The sequence below is a fragment of the Phaenicophaeus curvirostris genome, chromosome 7, assembly GCF_032191515.1.
Source record: "Phaenicophaeus curvirostris isolate KB17595 chromosome 7, BPBGC_Pcur_1.0, whole genome shotgun sequence".
NCBI classification, from domain to species: domain Eukaryota; kingdom Metazoa; phylum Chordata; class Aves; order Cuculiformes; family Cuculidae; genus Phaenicophaeus; species Phaenicophaeus curvirostris.
In genome coordinates this window covers 1,422,991-1,440,107 of record NC_091398.1, presented here as the reverse complement: position 1 = coordinate 1,440,107, position 17,117 = coordinate 1,422,991, and the positions used below count along the sequence as shown (strand labels likewise).

General features: G+C 48.5%; 1 protein-coding gene across 40 annotated transcripts in view; it reads right to left on the bottom strand.

The window, feature by feature from the left end:
* MAP2 (microtubule associated protein 2) overlaps positions 1-17,117 on the bottom strand; it is a 163,568-nt gene that overhangs the window by 64,467 nt on the left and 81,984 nt on the right. The window lies entirely within an intron of this gene.

Sequence of the window (17,117 nt, the reverse complement as noted above, 5' to 3'; positions counted from 1 at the left end):
AATTTCATGGCAAAGAGGGGGTGCAGAACTGTGGGGCGACACGTCCTCTGTGGCCCAGGACAGAACCCCCCGGGGCGTACGGCCCCCGGGATCCCGAACATACATGCTGTTCAACCCTATTTACTCCTGTTTTGGGAATATTCACACTCACACCCTTTTGTCCGAAACAGCCCGTTGTTTCCCACAACAGCATTTGCATTCTCTTATGACTATCGGTGTTTATATATAAACAAAACTCATCATTATTTGCTGCTTCACATGTATTTCACTCCTGTTAATTAGCTCTCACTTGTCCAAGCCAGGAAGAAAAGCCACTGCACAAGCCACAGGCTTTGGCTGCTCCTCACAGAAAAATGTAGTGGCAGCTCCTCAACACACAGGCCTGGGAAAGCAAGATGTTATGATCCATGTTTTGACGAGAAGGTCACCTCTGGGGGACAGCAGGCTTGACCTGAGCTAACCAATTCCAAGAGAAAACCAGCAGGCCTTGTCCAAAAGCACTTGCCACCTTTTTGTTCCTGGGAGAAATAAGAGACACCTAAAAGAAATCAGCTGAACAAATGGAATCACAGAATCGCTGAATGGTTTGGGTTGGAAGGGATGTTAAAGCCCATCCAGTGCCACCCCTGCCATGGGCAGGGACACCTCCCACTGGATCAGGGGCTGCAAGCCCCATCCCCTTCAGCACTGGAAGCTGCTCTAAGGTCTCCCCACAGCCTTCTCCTCTCCAGGCTGAACAACCCCAACCCTCTCAGCCTGTCCTCGGATGAGAGGTGCTCCAGCCCTCGGATCATCTCCACATCCCTGTTCTTTCCCCTGCTCCATTAACCTGGTGGAAGACCCATCGGTGACCCACCCTGCAGCAAGAGCTTTAACGTAGGCATCTCAAATCGCACCAGAAGAGCTGCTGGGGTGATGACGGAGAGCAGAGCCATCTCTCACGTACCAAAGAGCTGACCCTCTGCCTCCAGGTGTGCTCATGGCAGGACCAACAGCGAGCCCCAGGCGCAGTAGGAACCTGCCCACCAGCTTCAGCAGCTCAGCCCCAGGGTCACCCACGAGAGGAGCCTCAGAACGAAGACAGAGAGTTATGCAAGACTCGAGTGCGGGGAACGCTGTTCCAAAAAACACTGGGATGAACGTAACGGTTATTATCCCACCGCTGCAGTTTGGAGGCTATTATCCCTGAAGTGCCCTTCCTCATTCCAGGCAGACACTCCCCGCTTCAATCAAAGCTCTTCAGGAGGATATTCACGTCCTTACAATGGACTGTGCCACAGAAGTCCTCTGTGGAAGAAACAGAAGTGCTTTTATCTGTAAAAATAAATACAGTGGGCAGGCTTCAATGAGAGCTGTGTGTGTCTGGAGGCACAATTTGGCTCGCTATTTATAATGTACGGCTACAGAGTGAAACATGGATGAATTAATTCTTGACTCTGTTATTCATCAAGTGCTCTCAGAGTTTATAACACTAGTAGAATCACAGCGAGTGAGTCACACAACACATCCCTGTGCTCAGCAATTTAGCAACGACTTTTTTCTGCGCCGTGTGATTCACCCGCAGCTCAGGTTCACATCCAGAACGCACAGGTGGGCTTCTACCAGCAGGGTCGTTGGTTTACTGTCATGTCATTAGCATAGCATGGAATTAAATTAATCGGGTAATTCAAATATAGACACAGAATAACAGCAGAACCTCAGTATGGGAGAACCCGCAGCAGCAATCTCACTAGTACGTTCTCGCTCTTTTTCTTGTCCACACCTCCCGTGGGTCACACACAGCCCTTCCCAAAAGGCTTTCCTTGTCCAGACGGACATACAAGATGCTACTGGGACCCCAGTCATTCCCTGGGCAGAGAGAGCACTGGCAGCCACCAGCAGCAGGGAAGAAACTTCACAAACCTTAACTGCATGACCTTGTAACTCAAGCAATGCACCTGGGATGACATGATGGAAACAGAGCAGGCATCCTGCCCTCTCGGCTAATAATGCGTAGCAGAACTGATGGTTAAAACAAATTCCCCATCCTTTTCAGTCATTTGGGAACTCCATAGACAAAAACCACTTAAATAACTTGGAATTGGTACAGAGCGACAAACCTCATGGGAAACACACGGTCCAACTCTGCAGTTACCTCCTCTCTCGCAGGAACAGTACAAATGTTTCTTAACCCACGTGCTCTTTGATGTGATACCAGTTCTTCTTGTTGTGGCTGGGTTGAACCAAGTCTCTGAACTCAACACACCACAAATTCCCTGCAGTAACACAGCATGAGAGCGTGATATGCAAAGCCCAGGATAATTCCAGTTGAAACATCCTGCCATCCTAGCTCTTCCTCTATAGATTTTGTGAGTACATCTTGCAGAATCATCTTAGCATCAGATTAACATCTCCTTTGCGTGCAAGCAGATGAATTTCCTATGATTTTCACTTTTTAAGAGAACAGAACTAGGCCAAAACTGAAGGATTTTGCAAATATCTTGCCCTCCTGCTTCAAGTTGTGTTGTTACCTCCTGCTGTCTGTGTGCAACGAGGCTCCTCGATGTCAGGGAAGCAAATTCATTAATTAAGAGAAACAGCCACCTGGGTACATGGAGGAAGAGCTACAATTCCAGTTCAGAGGAGAGAAGAACGCTGGCGGTTCCCAGGAGGAGAGAAAACCAACTCCTCCACAAGGAAAGCCCTTGCAGGAGCACAGCCAGATCATAAGCTCAGCAGAAGGGACAGGGGAGAAGAGGGGAAGAGCCCCCTGGATGGCTCCAGGGCCAAATCATAGAACGGTTTGGGTTGGAAGGGACTTCAAAGCCCATCCAGTTCCACCCCTGCCATGGGCAGGGACACCTCCCACTGGATCAGTGGGACCCAGCCTGGCCTTGAACCCCTCCAGGGATGGAGCGGCCACCACTGCTCTGGGCAACCTGGGCCAGGGCTTCACCACTCTCATCATGAAGAAATTCCTTCTTATGTCCAGTCTAACTCTGCACCTCTCCGGTTTATACCCATTGCCCCTCATCCTATCACTCCATGCTTTTGCAAACAGTTCCTCCTCAGCTTTCTTGCAGGACTTGAGGTCCTGCTTCCCAGAGGGCTACTGAGCTCAGAGGCACCACAGTGCTCATCCAGCTACCCTGCTCCTGAGCCAGGAAAGGACAGGGACTGTTCTGCGGAGGTGGGCTGGCATGCAGAGGCACAACAAGCACGACCTCAGATACCCAGGCTTCCAAAATTCAGCAATCAGACTGCCTAAGAGAGAATTTTTTATGAAATGTAAGAAATCCAGATCATTTCTTTCAGAGAAAAGAAATGTACGAGGTGAGTGTTCATAAATTTTTGAAGAGGGCATGAAGAAGCGAAGAAGAGCAAAACTGCCTCCAAAATGAGTTACACTAAAAATAAAACATCCCTCTTTTACTGTGACAAACCCAAACCATATACAAATAGGGCACGATCTAACTCACACTGGTAAATAACACACCTGAGAAAACCTTCAATTCACACCCAACAGCTACCTGGGCCGCTGGGATGGGCTGTCTGAATACTGAATATCAGGCACTGGGGATGAAGAGGTCCCGAGATTTGACACCTATGTCCAGAGGAGCCAAGCAAAGCAGGGAGATACGAGGAGGCTGGAATAAAATCAGTAGGAGACAGAAGGTGGGAAATCTGGATGGACAAATTCCAGTAACATCCTGCCACCACCCAAAAGCTCGGCCTGTGGAAGGTATTATAGCATCAAACCCTGTGGGTGCTATTGCCTGCATGGATTTCTCCATGTAATCACAAAACAAGAGCTGTAAGTTTGGGTGCCAAAACACACAAAGAGCTTTGCGCTCACATTTCATTCCTTCATAGAATCATGGAACGGTTTGGGTTGGAAGAGACCCCAAATCCCATCCAGTCCCACCCCTGCCATGGGCAGGGACACCTCCCACTGGATCAGGGCCTCCAAGCCCCATCCAACCTGGCCTTGAACCCCTCCACTGATGGGGCAGCCACCACTGCCCTGGGCAACCAGGGCCTCCCCACCCTCATGGTGAAGAATTTCTTCCTAATGTCTCATCTCAATCTTCCCCCTTGCAATTTAAAGCCATTCCCCCTTGTCCTATCACTCCAGGCTCTTGTAGATAGCCCCTCCCCACCTTTCCCATAGGCTTTCTTTCCTCTTTCATTTCAGTTAACGGTGTCTCTGAAGTTACTTTGATCCCTTCAGGGTGCGAGGAATTCACACTGATCAAAGCGCCACAGCAAACAGTGCAGGTGGGGACAAAGTCTCACAGCATCTGCAGGGACCGTGTTAACTTCCCTCTTGCTCAAAACGCTCAGTCACGGTCCAGAGGCCACTAAACGATTAACAAAAGTTACCACTTGATGCTAAACACCTAAGTGCTGTAATTCTAGTCACATGGAGTATTATGAGACAGAATTACACGTTCACTCAATTGGAGACACTCCACCACTCCAGCCTAATAAAGAATGAACGAGTTTCTCTGCTAATTTATTACACGTATGATTTATTTCTTCCTTGTCCACTGCTTGAGTTATTACCTTGCAGTCAGATCCCTCCTCCTAGACAATACGAGCGAGAAAATCCTCTTAAACGCTGCATCTGTGGAAAATGCAGGCAGAGTTCATCTCCTCGCTCTTCTGCTACGGTTCGGAGGGGTTAAGGGCTTTTCCATTTCCACACTGCAAAGTTAGTTGACAGCTGAAATTCTTTGTAGAAAACCCTCTTGATTGTACCTTGGATTACAAAATGGATGAAGAATTAACGGGTGGCGCCGGGACCGGAGGCTGAACAAAGCAGGCTCGCTGTGGAGAGACCGAGAGAACTTAGCGCGACCTGTCTGCTTGCCAGGGCTGGGAATGAGGGGTGGCTGCAGGCTCCGGAGCAGCCAGCCGGAGCAGAGCTCCTGAGGAGCATCTCTCACGCTCCGCACCCTCTGCTCGGTGCCCTGCCCTGTGGCTGCACAGACTTAGACCCCTCTTGGAGTCTCGGGCAGCAGCGGAGGCTGCGGGTGGGGAGCGGGGGTCCCCGGAATGGGAACCTGGCAACGGGCCCCTGCTCCGGATAGGGTCTGCGGGAGGGGTGAGACACAGCACCAGCTGCATCTCCACTGGAATCTGACAGGTCCATCCTGCTGCAGAACACAGGGACAGGTAAACGCGTGAGAACGAGTCCTCCAGCTGCCACTCCTGCCCCACAGAGCAATTCCTCCTTTCTCTGGGCTGCTGGAAGGCCGAGCGCTACCACGCTGCATGGACTCACTCAAACTCCAAACACCTATAACTGGGTGCCCTTCCCTCTTCCAAAGGGGAAATAATCATGGCATCAGCAGCTCCTGCCTGCAAAACCAGCACCTAACACAGAGCCAGAACCCCTTCCTGCTCCAACACTGCTCCTTTTCAACAAACCACTTCCAGGCTGTCTTTTTACACCATTTGCCGTTCACCAAACACCCTCACACCCCCCACCTCTCACTGATCATAATTGCTTCCTGCAGGAAAGGCGTTTTAGCTGGCGAAGGAACTGGTAACCATAACAACAGCACCATGACAACTGTAAGGGATATCTGGAACAAGAAATAAGGCAAAACCTTATTACCGATAAATCTGGTGCACGATAAGGATGGCAAAGGCACCAAAGAAGCAACAGCAGCCAGCAGAGGTGCCAACACGAGGAAACGCAGGTCGCTCAGGATTAATCCCACAATCCTTCTGTAAATCATGGAATGAGGCTCCATGATGGTCCTGTCTTCTGATCAGTGAACAGAGAACGCAGTCGCTGCTCAACCTTGCTGAGATGTGTCCTGCCTCGGGGAGCCTAAAGGATGGGAAGAGCGCTGCTGGGAAGCCAGGATGCTTCCCAGCAGTCAGAAGGCTCCTGGATTTCTCAGTGGAGTCTTTTGTTTCCAGAAGACCTGCTGAAACAAGCCCTCAACAAGGACGGGGTTGCTTCCAGGGAAGCACCTCAGGGTGAGACACACCACATCCACCTCCCCACCAAGAACAGTTTCAAACAGGCATCACAAGCCCTCTCCGTGTGCTTTCGAGGCGGCACTGCAGTTGGCAGGCTGGTTGGAAACACGAGGCTCCGCACTCACCAGCCAGAAACTGTCTAAACATCCCGTGCCAATCCTGCACAGCACCTGCACGACGTGACCCTCGCGGAGCTCCGCAGGGGAAACTCAGCTCACCAGCTCACTGCACGGGATTGATCCAGGGAGGCACACTGGGGTGGTCTTTCCCCACAGCCCTCCTCTGCACAGCTTCCCTCTCCTTACCTCCTCGCTTTTCAAAGCACTGGAATAATCTCACTGGAAATTAAAACCTCCTACACGTTACACTTCGATTCTTCCACATGAATGGAGATTTTCAACTCTATTTTTAAGACTTACTGAAATAAACACTTGTCTCAACGACTTTGTCCTTTGTCCTTTTAGTCTATTTTTCCTCTACCAAAGCAATTATAAAAGATTTGCTCCACTTAATACAAATATATTTACAGAAAAAAAAAAAAAAACAGAACAGGAGGAACAGAGAAAACCTTTAGTTTAAGCAGATAATTTTAAAGGGACAAGGAGATTCAGAGAGCATCCAGGAAAAAAGTCTCCACAAGGAGAATATCATCTCTGTTTCTCATCCTTCCCTCACACCACTGTGGTCACTTAAAACCTTGGCAAGAAGACAGCTGAACATCACCACAGCCCAGCTGGAGGGCGAGCTGTACAGACAAGGGAGCTCAAAATAGAATCATTAAGGGTGGAAAAGACCTCTAAGCTCATCCAGCCCAACCATCAGCCCAACCCCACTGTGCCTGCTAAACCATGTCCCAGAGTACCAGACCTGTATGATTTTTGAACCAGGGATGAAGACGCCACCACTGCCCTGGGGAAATACTTCTGAAAGGGGAAAGTCCTTCATCTGTCAGGGGTGAAGCAGTTCACGCCTTGATATGGTTATTAGCAGGCTGGGAAAAAAAAAAGGTAGAACTACTAGGAATATTCACAAACACACCACACTGAAAGTGCAGCAGCTGCCAGTATCTCCTACGTTTGGCCAGCTGAAGCCTGGTCAGACACAAACACTGGCTGGCTAATGAAAATGAGCATGGAACGCTTCGTTTCCCTCCCCACCAACACTTCCATCAGAATTTTCAGTGCTGACAGAAGGCTGAAACAAAGCTGTCTTCTGCTTATTTATCATCCAGGAGCCACATGCTGCCTCGTTTATATCTTCTGATTCTTAGACTCATATTTTCAAACCCATTGTTTGAAGGAGCACCAGCCAAATGTGTATTTGCCACTGCGAACAGGCTGCAGGGCTACGCGCTTCCTTTGCTCTCAGGTCACACTAACCCATACCTGGATTCAGATGGGCTCTGGGAAAGGGAGCCCACGCCGGAGTGGAATTCTGCAGGAATGCTTTCCCCCACACTGACTTGCTAAGCCACATTGAGAAGTTGCACCTCTTCTCTCACGAGACTCCACTATGGATGACAGCTCAGATTAGGCAGTGAGGAATTAATTAATGATGCTACTACGTTACTTGCATATTCTCCACGTAGGACAGGTCTATGCTCTTGAAAGCTTCGGTGGAGCTGCTACACGTGCACGTGAGGCAAACTGGACTGTTCAGCAGAGGGGAGCTAAAAACTTAACTGCTAAGCAAAAACCCACACAACCAAGATCTTTCTTATCCAAAATAAGCACTTTAACTACACTGGAGTGTCTTTTCCTTCCCCACATACATGAATTACTTTCACATCCCTTTTTTCTTTCAGTTTGTCACTGAGATCTCATCAAGCCTGAGACAGTTTCACACAATCTTAACTTTACTCAGTGAGCTTTTAATTAGAAAAAAAAATGCTGCCTCAACAAACATACATGCATTTTTTGATTCTTCAAAGGTCCTGTTTAACTTTCAGATCTAATCCCACCCTTGCTACAGCACAATCTTTGAAAGTACCCAGATGCTGCTTTGGGAGCATCGTGATGCCAGCTACTACAAATGGGCTAATTTCATGCAGATTCTTCCCCATAAACTGAGGAAGGAGAACCAGCCTGCAGAAAAACTCTGGAATGCAGCATTTGCACCACACTCTGGCTCTCTACACCCTCTCCAGGGCTACAGACCCTCAAAAAAGGGGTAGTTCAGTAGCTCCAGGGGGGGACCATCCCGATCCAGCTGCTATTGTAGCACCATTCAGTCCTTCCAGATGCTGAAGTAAAGGAACAGTCAATTATTCTGCGACTGAACAAGGATGCTGATGTGAAAATTAAATATGGAGGTGATAACAGGACAGAATCAAGGCTTCGCCAGTTTGCAGGGGTAAAAATTCTTGTTCCTATGAAACAAGCTTTGTCCCCAGGTCAAGGTCAGCAGATGATCCTTTGCTGAGAGTGCTTTAGTTTCACTTCATAACACTCAGACACACCAGGCAATCGTGCCATGCACACAGCAGAAGCAGAAACATCTTATTGTCTAGCAGGGGCATTGTTTATTCATGCTGAAAACCAGCACCAGACAGAAGACAGCTTGTTCCGAGGACCCTCTGACCAGGCTCACATCTTTGAGTCTCAGTTCCATGGTCAAAAAACCTTATAGGCAGGTGCCCAGGAACTCATCACAGCCCACAGAACCCAATGCCTTTAACTGCAGCACAAATACCTAACTGCAAACAAATAAATAGTATTGTGGAGACAAAGGGATACAAAGAGGTTGTTTGCAAATCTGTTTGCTTCTGTATTTACAGCAAACCTGGGAATGTCTGAGCAGAGACTGTTGTGCTGCAAACCTTAATCCCACACAAGCAGCAGCATTTATTCAACCCTTCATATTATTTTCTAACCAACAACCTTACAAAGAATTTCTTTTAACTTAAATATGCCCTCATGCTTGCATGACTTAAAAATATTCTGTCCACCCACTTGTATGACCCATGACTGCACACCCAGGCAAACAGAATAATCTCTCCCTACCTGGAAATGAGAACACCCAGAAATCCTTTGTGCTCTTAAAACGCTCTAGACAGTAAAATCACAATATTTGGGATATAATTTCATCATGTGGTAGCTTTTCCCTGCCAAATCTTTACTCATCCAGCCCTGCCAACAAAAGAAAAGCAAGCAGGCAGCCACTCCCCCAGGCTGCTCAGGCACAGGGCGGGAGGGCAGCGCCAGCCTTGGGGGAACCCAGAGCCCCAGGAACTCATTTTGCAACCCCTTGCTTTCAGAAGAAGCTTCGCCATCAAAAGGGTTTAAGATTTTGAGATGTGCAGGTCCTACATGTGGGTCGGGGCAATCCCCGGGTTCAATCCAGGCTGGGGGATGATGTGATTGAGAGCAGCCCTGAGAAGAAGGACTTGGGGTGCTGATTGATGAGAAGCTTGACATGAGCCAGCAACGTGTGCTCACAGCTCAGAAACCAGCAGGGAGGGAGGGGATTCTGCCCCTCTGTCCTCTCCGGTGAGACCTCACCTGGAGCCCCGCGTCCAGTTCCAGAGTCCCCAGCACAGGAAGGACATGGAGCTGTTGGGGTGAGTCCACAGGAGCCCACGGAGATGATCTGAGGGCTGAAGCATCTCTGCTATGGGGACAAGCTGAGAGAGTTGAGGTTGTTCAGCCTGGAGAAGAGAAGGCTGCGGGGAGACCTTGGAGCAGCTTCCAGCGCTGAAAGGGGCTCCAGGAAAGCTGGGAAGGGGCTCTGGATCAGGGAGGACAGGGATAGGGGAAGGGTTTTAAGCTGCAAGAAGAGAGACTGAAATGAGATCTTAGGAAGAAAAGTTTTGCTGTGAGGGTGGGGAGGCCCTGGCCCAGGTTGCCCAGAGCAGAGGCGTCCCTGCACATGGCAGGAGGTGGAACCAGATGGACTTTAAGTTCCCTGCCAACCCAAACCCTTCCATGGTTCTATGTGCACCCAAACAGAAAGAGGAGTTTCTGAGCCCCAGTTTGTATTTTAATGATAATGACTTTTCTAAGTTTAATTTTTAATTCCTTGGTTTTTGAATTAAGAAAATTAAGGTATCTAAAGAGTGAGGAGGAAGCAACTTGATGAGTCATTCAGCCATTCTGAACCCTTAATTGCAGGACTTGCTGTCACAGCAAAGATTTCAGAGAAGTCTCCTCCCCAGGCTCCCAAGGGTGTGTGCAAATACCTGATTCCAGCTACAGGTTGGGTTCGACCTTGTTCTGCTGCCGCCCCTTCTTCTTCCCCACCCTGTGCCATGGGGCTGATGCATGAAGTCAGCATCCTCCTCCTGGGGTAAGACGAAGGATGGGTGAGATCTGTGGGAGGTGAGAACGGAGCCCAGGGCCGGGCAGTAGGGAAGGGTAAGAAAGTTGCATTGGATAAAGAAAGTGCACGTCAAGGATGATAAGATGTGACTGATGAGCAAATCCAGTAACTGAGGAAAAAGCCTGGAAAAAAACCCAAGCCACGGGCTGAATGTGTGTTGTTTTAATACAAAGAGACAGCCCGGGGGAAGGAGGGAAGCTCGGATTTGCCATCTCCAATCAGACCATCTGGTTTAGACTCCTGCCACGAGCGGCGGCCCCGCACGAGCTGCTCCACACGAAGAGGCAAGAAGCTCCACAGAGCTTCGGTCTCACATCAGCGTGTTCTCAGTGCACAAAGTCTGCAACCGGTGACACAGACCCACTGATTTCCATCGGAGCCAGGTGCCTACGTGTCCCCTAGGATCCAGATCATCATGCTCTTTCCAATACAAGCAGTGCCCACAGGAGATACTCTCAAGGTGGTCTTCTGGGCAAGGGAAGCAACTGCCCTTCCATGGAATGCTGCCAGAGATTTCTGATGAACACTGAAAATTCACACACCAGCATTTGTGTGTTTGGGTGCTTCTGATGTCTTTCCTCAGAGGTAAACAGGATCCAACATATGATTCATCTAGAATTTCTCGGTATTTTCGATTTTGCAAAGCCTTTCAGCAGCGCTAATGCTGATGTTGGTTTAGGATGCCTGAAAGCATTAAATATTAATCACAAATGGAATACAGCAGACCTCAAAAACAGAGCTCAACGAGAGTGATCAAAGATCTGGAGAAGCTTCTGTGCAAGGAATGCCTAAACAGGCTATGCCTCTTCATCCCAGGAAAGAGGGGAATGGGACAGATGTTCAGAAAAATACATGCGGCATGGAGAAAAAAGAAGAGAAAACAAACAACTGCTCTCTTCATCAAGGGCCACAGTGCATCAAACAGAGCTTGCGGGTGGCAGGCTCTCCGCAAACCAGCAGCCATTCTTCCCACTGCAGGGAATTACACTGTGCAGGAGATGCTGCATGATAGAAGTTCACATAGGTTCAAAAAGGCAACTGCTGAATTTTTCTTCCATCAATTTGCCCCTGGTTCCTCAATTTGAGAGCCTTTTCTGGGAAAGGAATACTTTTACCACATAAATAACAGCTAGATCTAACATGGCTTAGAGGCTTTATTCACTCTTAGAACACGGATGTTAAACAATCGTGTGGGTTTCTGTCACTGTTTTTTCAAGGCAGCTCTTCCCCATCGAGTGTGATGGAATGTCACAGCTCCTAGAAGCACCACAATGCTTAACAGACTCTAAATGAAAACACATTGTGTGACACAGCCAGCGAAACCTGCAAGCGAAATACTTCTACTGGGGTGCACAGCCAGGCGCTAGCAAAAGGACGGTTTTGCTGGTCTGAGAGGTTTCTAACTGAAACGTGACATTACAGCCCAGAAAGGCTCTGCAGGCTACACCTTGTCGCTTGTGTGACGCTGGTTCACCTGATGGAGCATGGGGGTCTCATTTTCAACCTGTCCTGCACAATCAACTTATCATAGAATCACAGAGCGGTTTGGGTTGGAAGCGACCTCAAAGCCCATCCAGTTCCACCCCTGCCATGGGCAGGGACACCTCCCACTGGATCAGGTCTAAAAACAACACCCAGCGATGTCTGAGCTACCAGCAAGGCTGAGGACATCGATGAGAAGACCAGCAGGCTGACGCTGAAGAGAAAGCACATGAGCAGCAACAAAGACAGATGGTCCTTCCAGAAGGACCCGGTTATGCATCCGGAGCCGCCACTTGTAAGAGGTCTCATGAGATACTGTATGTAAATGTTTTAGAGGCGAGATGCTCAAAGCTGCATCAGCGCAAGCAAAGCCTTGTATGTTTTCCTTTCTCATTTAGGGCAGGCAGTCTGAAACACATGCCCCACCGCTGACCTCAGCGCTGACCCAGAGGGGCTGTCTCCGTTGAAAAGATGATTCATTCACTCCGCTAGAAGGGCTGAATGAATAGGCAGTATTCAGACCGCAGAGCGCTTATCACTTGGGATTCCCTCAAAATTTAGGTCTGACATGACTGGGTCAGTAACCGCGCGCTTTTGTTCCTACCTCCTTCAACAGAAATGTCTCTTTGCATCCTTCACTGCTTCCCATAAATCAGGTCGATTTTTATGGCTTGCTAATTATTACTGCTAGACTTCTGCCGGGCTGCAGGAAGAAAAGACGTGCATTTCTGAAAGCTCAGGGCACAAAACTCGCAGAATAAATCACTGTCTGTCTGGCAGCAACAACATCCAGCCGTGGCAGCCACTTAAATATACACATCTGGATAGTGCTGAACTTTGTTTGTTTAGGAGTAGGAAGTTTTGCTCTGCTGCCGTTGACAGAGCATATTAAAGACTGCCAAAAATGCAAAAAGAAGAAACTGTCACAGACTGGATTTTGTCTAGAGGTGCGTCAGCACATATCACACACACAAAGCTATCTGAAACGGCATGAAGGTTGAGAGGTTGCACCTCGGGAGCCTGGCTGTGAACAGAATGAGAGGTGACGGCACAATCCGAACCGAGCCTCCTTCTGCGTATGCACTGAGCTGCTGCCCAGCTCAAGAAGCACATCTCACGCTTGCCATTCCCTCTGTCTACTTTATCTCAGTCTCCGCTGCATCAGCTTCCCAGCCCAGCCCAGTCGTTGCCCCTGTGGGGTCTAGTCCCAGGGGTTGTCCACGTTTGCTACCCAGACTGCAAACTCCGAAAGGTTTATCCTCCAAGGGACACTTTCAGATCCTCTCCTGCACATTTAATCCCAAGCAGCGGCTTCCTCATTCCCATTCCAGTGCCAGTTTTCCTTCCAGAACTTCTCATCTAGTCTCTCTCTACAATTTGTGTCCGTCTCGCTGCTCACCATCCTCCTCTCTCTCTGTGCATCCTTGATCAGCACTGTCCTTCTGCCTTGGACCCTCTGCTTCCACTAGTTCTTGGCTGTATTTTCTAACTTTGGTTCCCTCTGCACTTGAAAGTGTGACCTTTCTCCTCTCCCACAGGAGAAAGCGAAGGAGAGCCAGCTTGTTCTTGCTTTGCACTCACGGTGATACGATGTGACACAACATGACATCAATTGGAAACGATAAACAACCTTTTCCTTCTCTGCATCTAGAGTTACATCAGATGGAACAGAAGAGCCCCCACCCCAAATGCCGGGTACCCCTACAAAACCAAAGAACGCAGCCATGAAGAAAGAGGCACTGCGTTCAAGAAATGATAAAACCACCTTTTTTTTCAAAGACAATACTTACGTATTAAAAAAGGAGGACTCTGCTGGGTCTTTTTAAGCTGGTACCCGATCAAAACACTTCACACGAATGAGGCTGCAGCCCAAACTGGAATAAAGCCCTAAAGCTCCTTTTCCTGCAGCACTGCTAGGATCAAACCCTCCTTGCTCTTACCAACCGGCAGAGACTGTCAGTGAGGATTTACTCTGCTGCTTTGTCAGTGTTCTCCGGGAACATTACACAAGTCAAGAGATTTTTCTTGAAGTAAATTTTCACTTGTCCTTCAAAGAGGCCCCTTCTTTGATCCAGAAGGATTTGATGTGGGAGGATACTCCAAAACTGCAGTCCTCAACCCATTTCCATTTCTGAACAGTTTAGAGGGGCTTTACTTGGTGATGAAGGGATTGTTAACATCAGGCTAATAAAGACTACAATATCCACATCATTATCTGACAGAAAGCCCATGATCAAGTGCAAAAAATTACCATTTAAAAGATAGAGTTGATATTTCAGACATCAGCCATCCGAACGAGATGCAGCTTTGAGGAATACACTGCGCTCTCCTTTGTTGTGCCGCCTCCAAGGAGCATGGCTCATAACCACTTGCAACCTCTGAAACAAGGAGGGCATTCTTCCTTTTTCCATCGCAAGAAATGACTATTGAGACAACACGTTTTTACACAGAAAGTTTCTCTCTATCAATACCAGAGGAACACAAAGGTGACGAGAAGGTACTGCATAGTAAGTTCTCTCCATACAGTCAGTATCACTGTTATTTTCTTGTTTCCCAGTATAAAACCCAGTGTAGCTGTTTTCTTTGGCTCTTGACCTGCTCTCTCTACTGGTTCACCTATTCAGAATCCCAGGAGGTCTCAACAAGAATTTCCAAAATGCAACAGGGAAATTAATGAATGCTGTCCAACGTTCCCTTATCACACCAGAACAATCTTGCAGCGAGGCAGTTCACCTTAGGGAGGATCAGTACAGCATTCACAGCCTTCTGCTCAAATTCCCAGACCAGTGGTATGGAAAATGGTTAGGGAAAACGCTCTGCAGACATGGCATTAAGATGCTTCTCATTTCACCTCTTCTACAAAATCCAGATAAAAAAAAATTCATTGCAACCTAGTGCCTAACATTCATTTTTCCCTTTCAGCAATTCCTGAACCAGGAGGTTAGAAGGCAATAAAGTGGACGAGGGGGAGGAAAGCAGCAAACTCCAATGCTGCAGCCATGCCAGAATCATGCAACGGTTTGGGTTGGAAGAGACCTCAAAGCCCATCCAGTTCCAATTCCCCTGCCATGGGCAGGGACACCTCCCACTGGATCAGGGGCTCCAAGCCCCATCCAGCCTGGCCTTGAACCCCTCCAGGGATGGGGCAGCCACCACTGCTCTGGGCAACCTGGGCCAGGGCCTCCCCACCCTTACACTGAAGAAATTCCTCCTCATGCCTCGCCTAAATCTGCCCCTCTGCAGTTTATACCCATTGCCCCTCGTCCTCTCACTCCAAGAAGGGACATTTAAATATAAGATATTTAAAGAAAAACACATGATTTTCTAAGTCTTTGACCCACAGATGTGCCGGTGGGAAGAACCTTTGGTGGGAAGAACCTTTGGTGGGAAGAACCTTTGGTGGGAAGAACCTTTGGTGGGAAGAACCTTTGGTGGGAAGAACCTTTGGTGGGAAGAACCTTTGGTGGGAAGAACCTTTGGTGGGAAGAACCTTTGGTGGGAAGAACCTTTGGTGGGAAGAACCTTTGGTGGGAAGAACCTTTGGTGGGAAGAACCTTTGGTGGGAAGAACCTTTGGTGGGAAGAACCTTTGGTGGGAAGAACCTTTGGTGGGAAGAACCTTTGGTGGGAAGAACCTTTGGTGGGAAGAACCTTTGGTGGGAAGAACCTTTGGTGGGAAGAACCTTTGGTGGGAAGAACCTTTGGTGGGAAGAACCTTTGGTGGGAAGAACCTTTGGTGGGAAGAACCTTTGGTGGGAAGAACCTTTGGTGGGAAGAACCTTTGGTGGGAAGAGCCCCTGGCATCTCCCACCTGGCTCTCCCCAGGGTTCTTCTGCAGGAAAGCTCGGTATCTAGGGTGTTCCAGTGGTAAATTCTACACTGCTCATCTCCCATAGACAGGCAGCAGTAAAAATAATAACATCTGAAAACCCAAATCATCCCTGGAACTTCATTTCCATTAAGAGCAGGAAATTGCAATACAGTTCCTCACTGCGAATCAGCTTCTCTCCCAGCAGCTCAGGGTGAGCTTTCTGGCATTTCCTGACACCCCCAGCACATTGCTTTGCATCCCTCGCTCGCTGCGTATCTGCAGGGCCGCACAAACATTGCGGTATGAACTCATTAAGTGAGTTCACAGCACATCAAAGGCGATTGAACACGGCACGGCAGCCGCCCAGCCTGTGATCAGACACGATTCCTCATTTCCACGAGCCCGCATCTTGTAGCCATGTGGTGCTTCTGAGATCAATTCATTAACAGAAAGCGAAGCACTCAATTCAGACCCTCCCTGATTTCATTTTAACCCCTCCTGGCTGCTTTTAATCGCATCTCTCGGTACACGTGGAAATAAATGATAACTCCAGGGTGCGTTCCACAGTTTCCCATGCCCTCCCCTGTGCTGACGGGGGCTCACCTTGGCGACAGCAAATCACAGCATCTCTCAATGACCCTGCCTCTCTCAGGAATTACAAGCATGATGCCAGAACACATCGAAAAGAACGAAAAAACAACGTGAAGAGAACGTGACGCATTACTTTAATTGCGCCCTCCCCACAGAGAAGGCAACAATAGAACCCGGTAACAAGATGACGAAGGTTTTCTGCATTCAGCCCCACTTCCTTCCATTTTCCTTCTCTGCACCACAAACACTGAAATCACCAGCATCACTGCAGCTGTAATGACTTAACACCCACCTCAAGCACATACAGAGAAAAGACTAATTTTGTAGGCTTCATTGCTTTTAAATTATATTTGTTACCATGAGAACTTGATTAAAATGCCATCCACGAGCTTGCAGAAGAGGGGGAACAAGCACAACAACAACAACATCTACTTTTAATCAGTGGTAGCACGCTTGCTGCATTGCAGCATTTCCACCAGCTCCCGGCCCGCTGCAGCGCGAGGCAGCAGAGATGCCCAGGCAGATACATTTTGCTGAATGCTTTATTCTGGCAAAAAAATGAGCTGACAGCCTGGTAATCACCCAGTCCTGTTATGCAATATTCCATCTGATGGCGATGCAGCACACAGACACGCTCTGCACCTCGGTACAAGGCTGGATTTGAAAACCAGACAACTATGCCTGTGTGAAAGGTGGAGGCAACACTGACAGCCACTCACGATCATGATTTCTGAGATAAATCAAAGCTATGAAACACTCTGGCTTCCCTTCACCTTATACGTTTGATGGCTTTATAAATTTGGGCCAATTCTACATATGCACATTTCTGGAAATACAAACAATAGCACTGCATCATCTAGGGTTCTTTTTTTACCTGTTTAATTTACAGCCCCATCATCTCTGCATCAATGTCTGCGGACACCGCATCGCTGCAGTCCAAC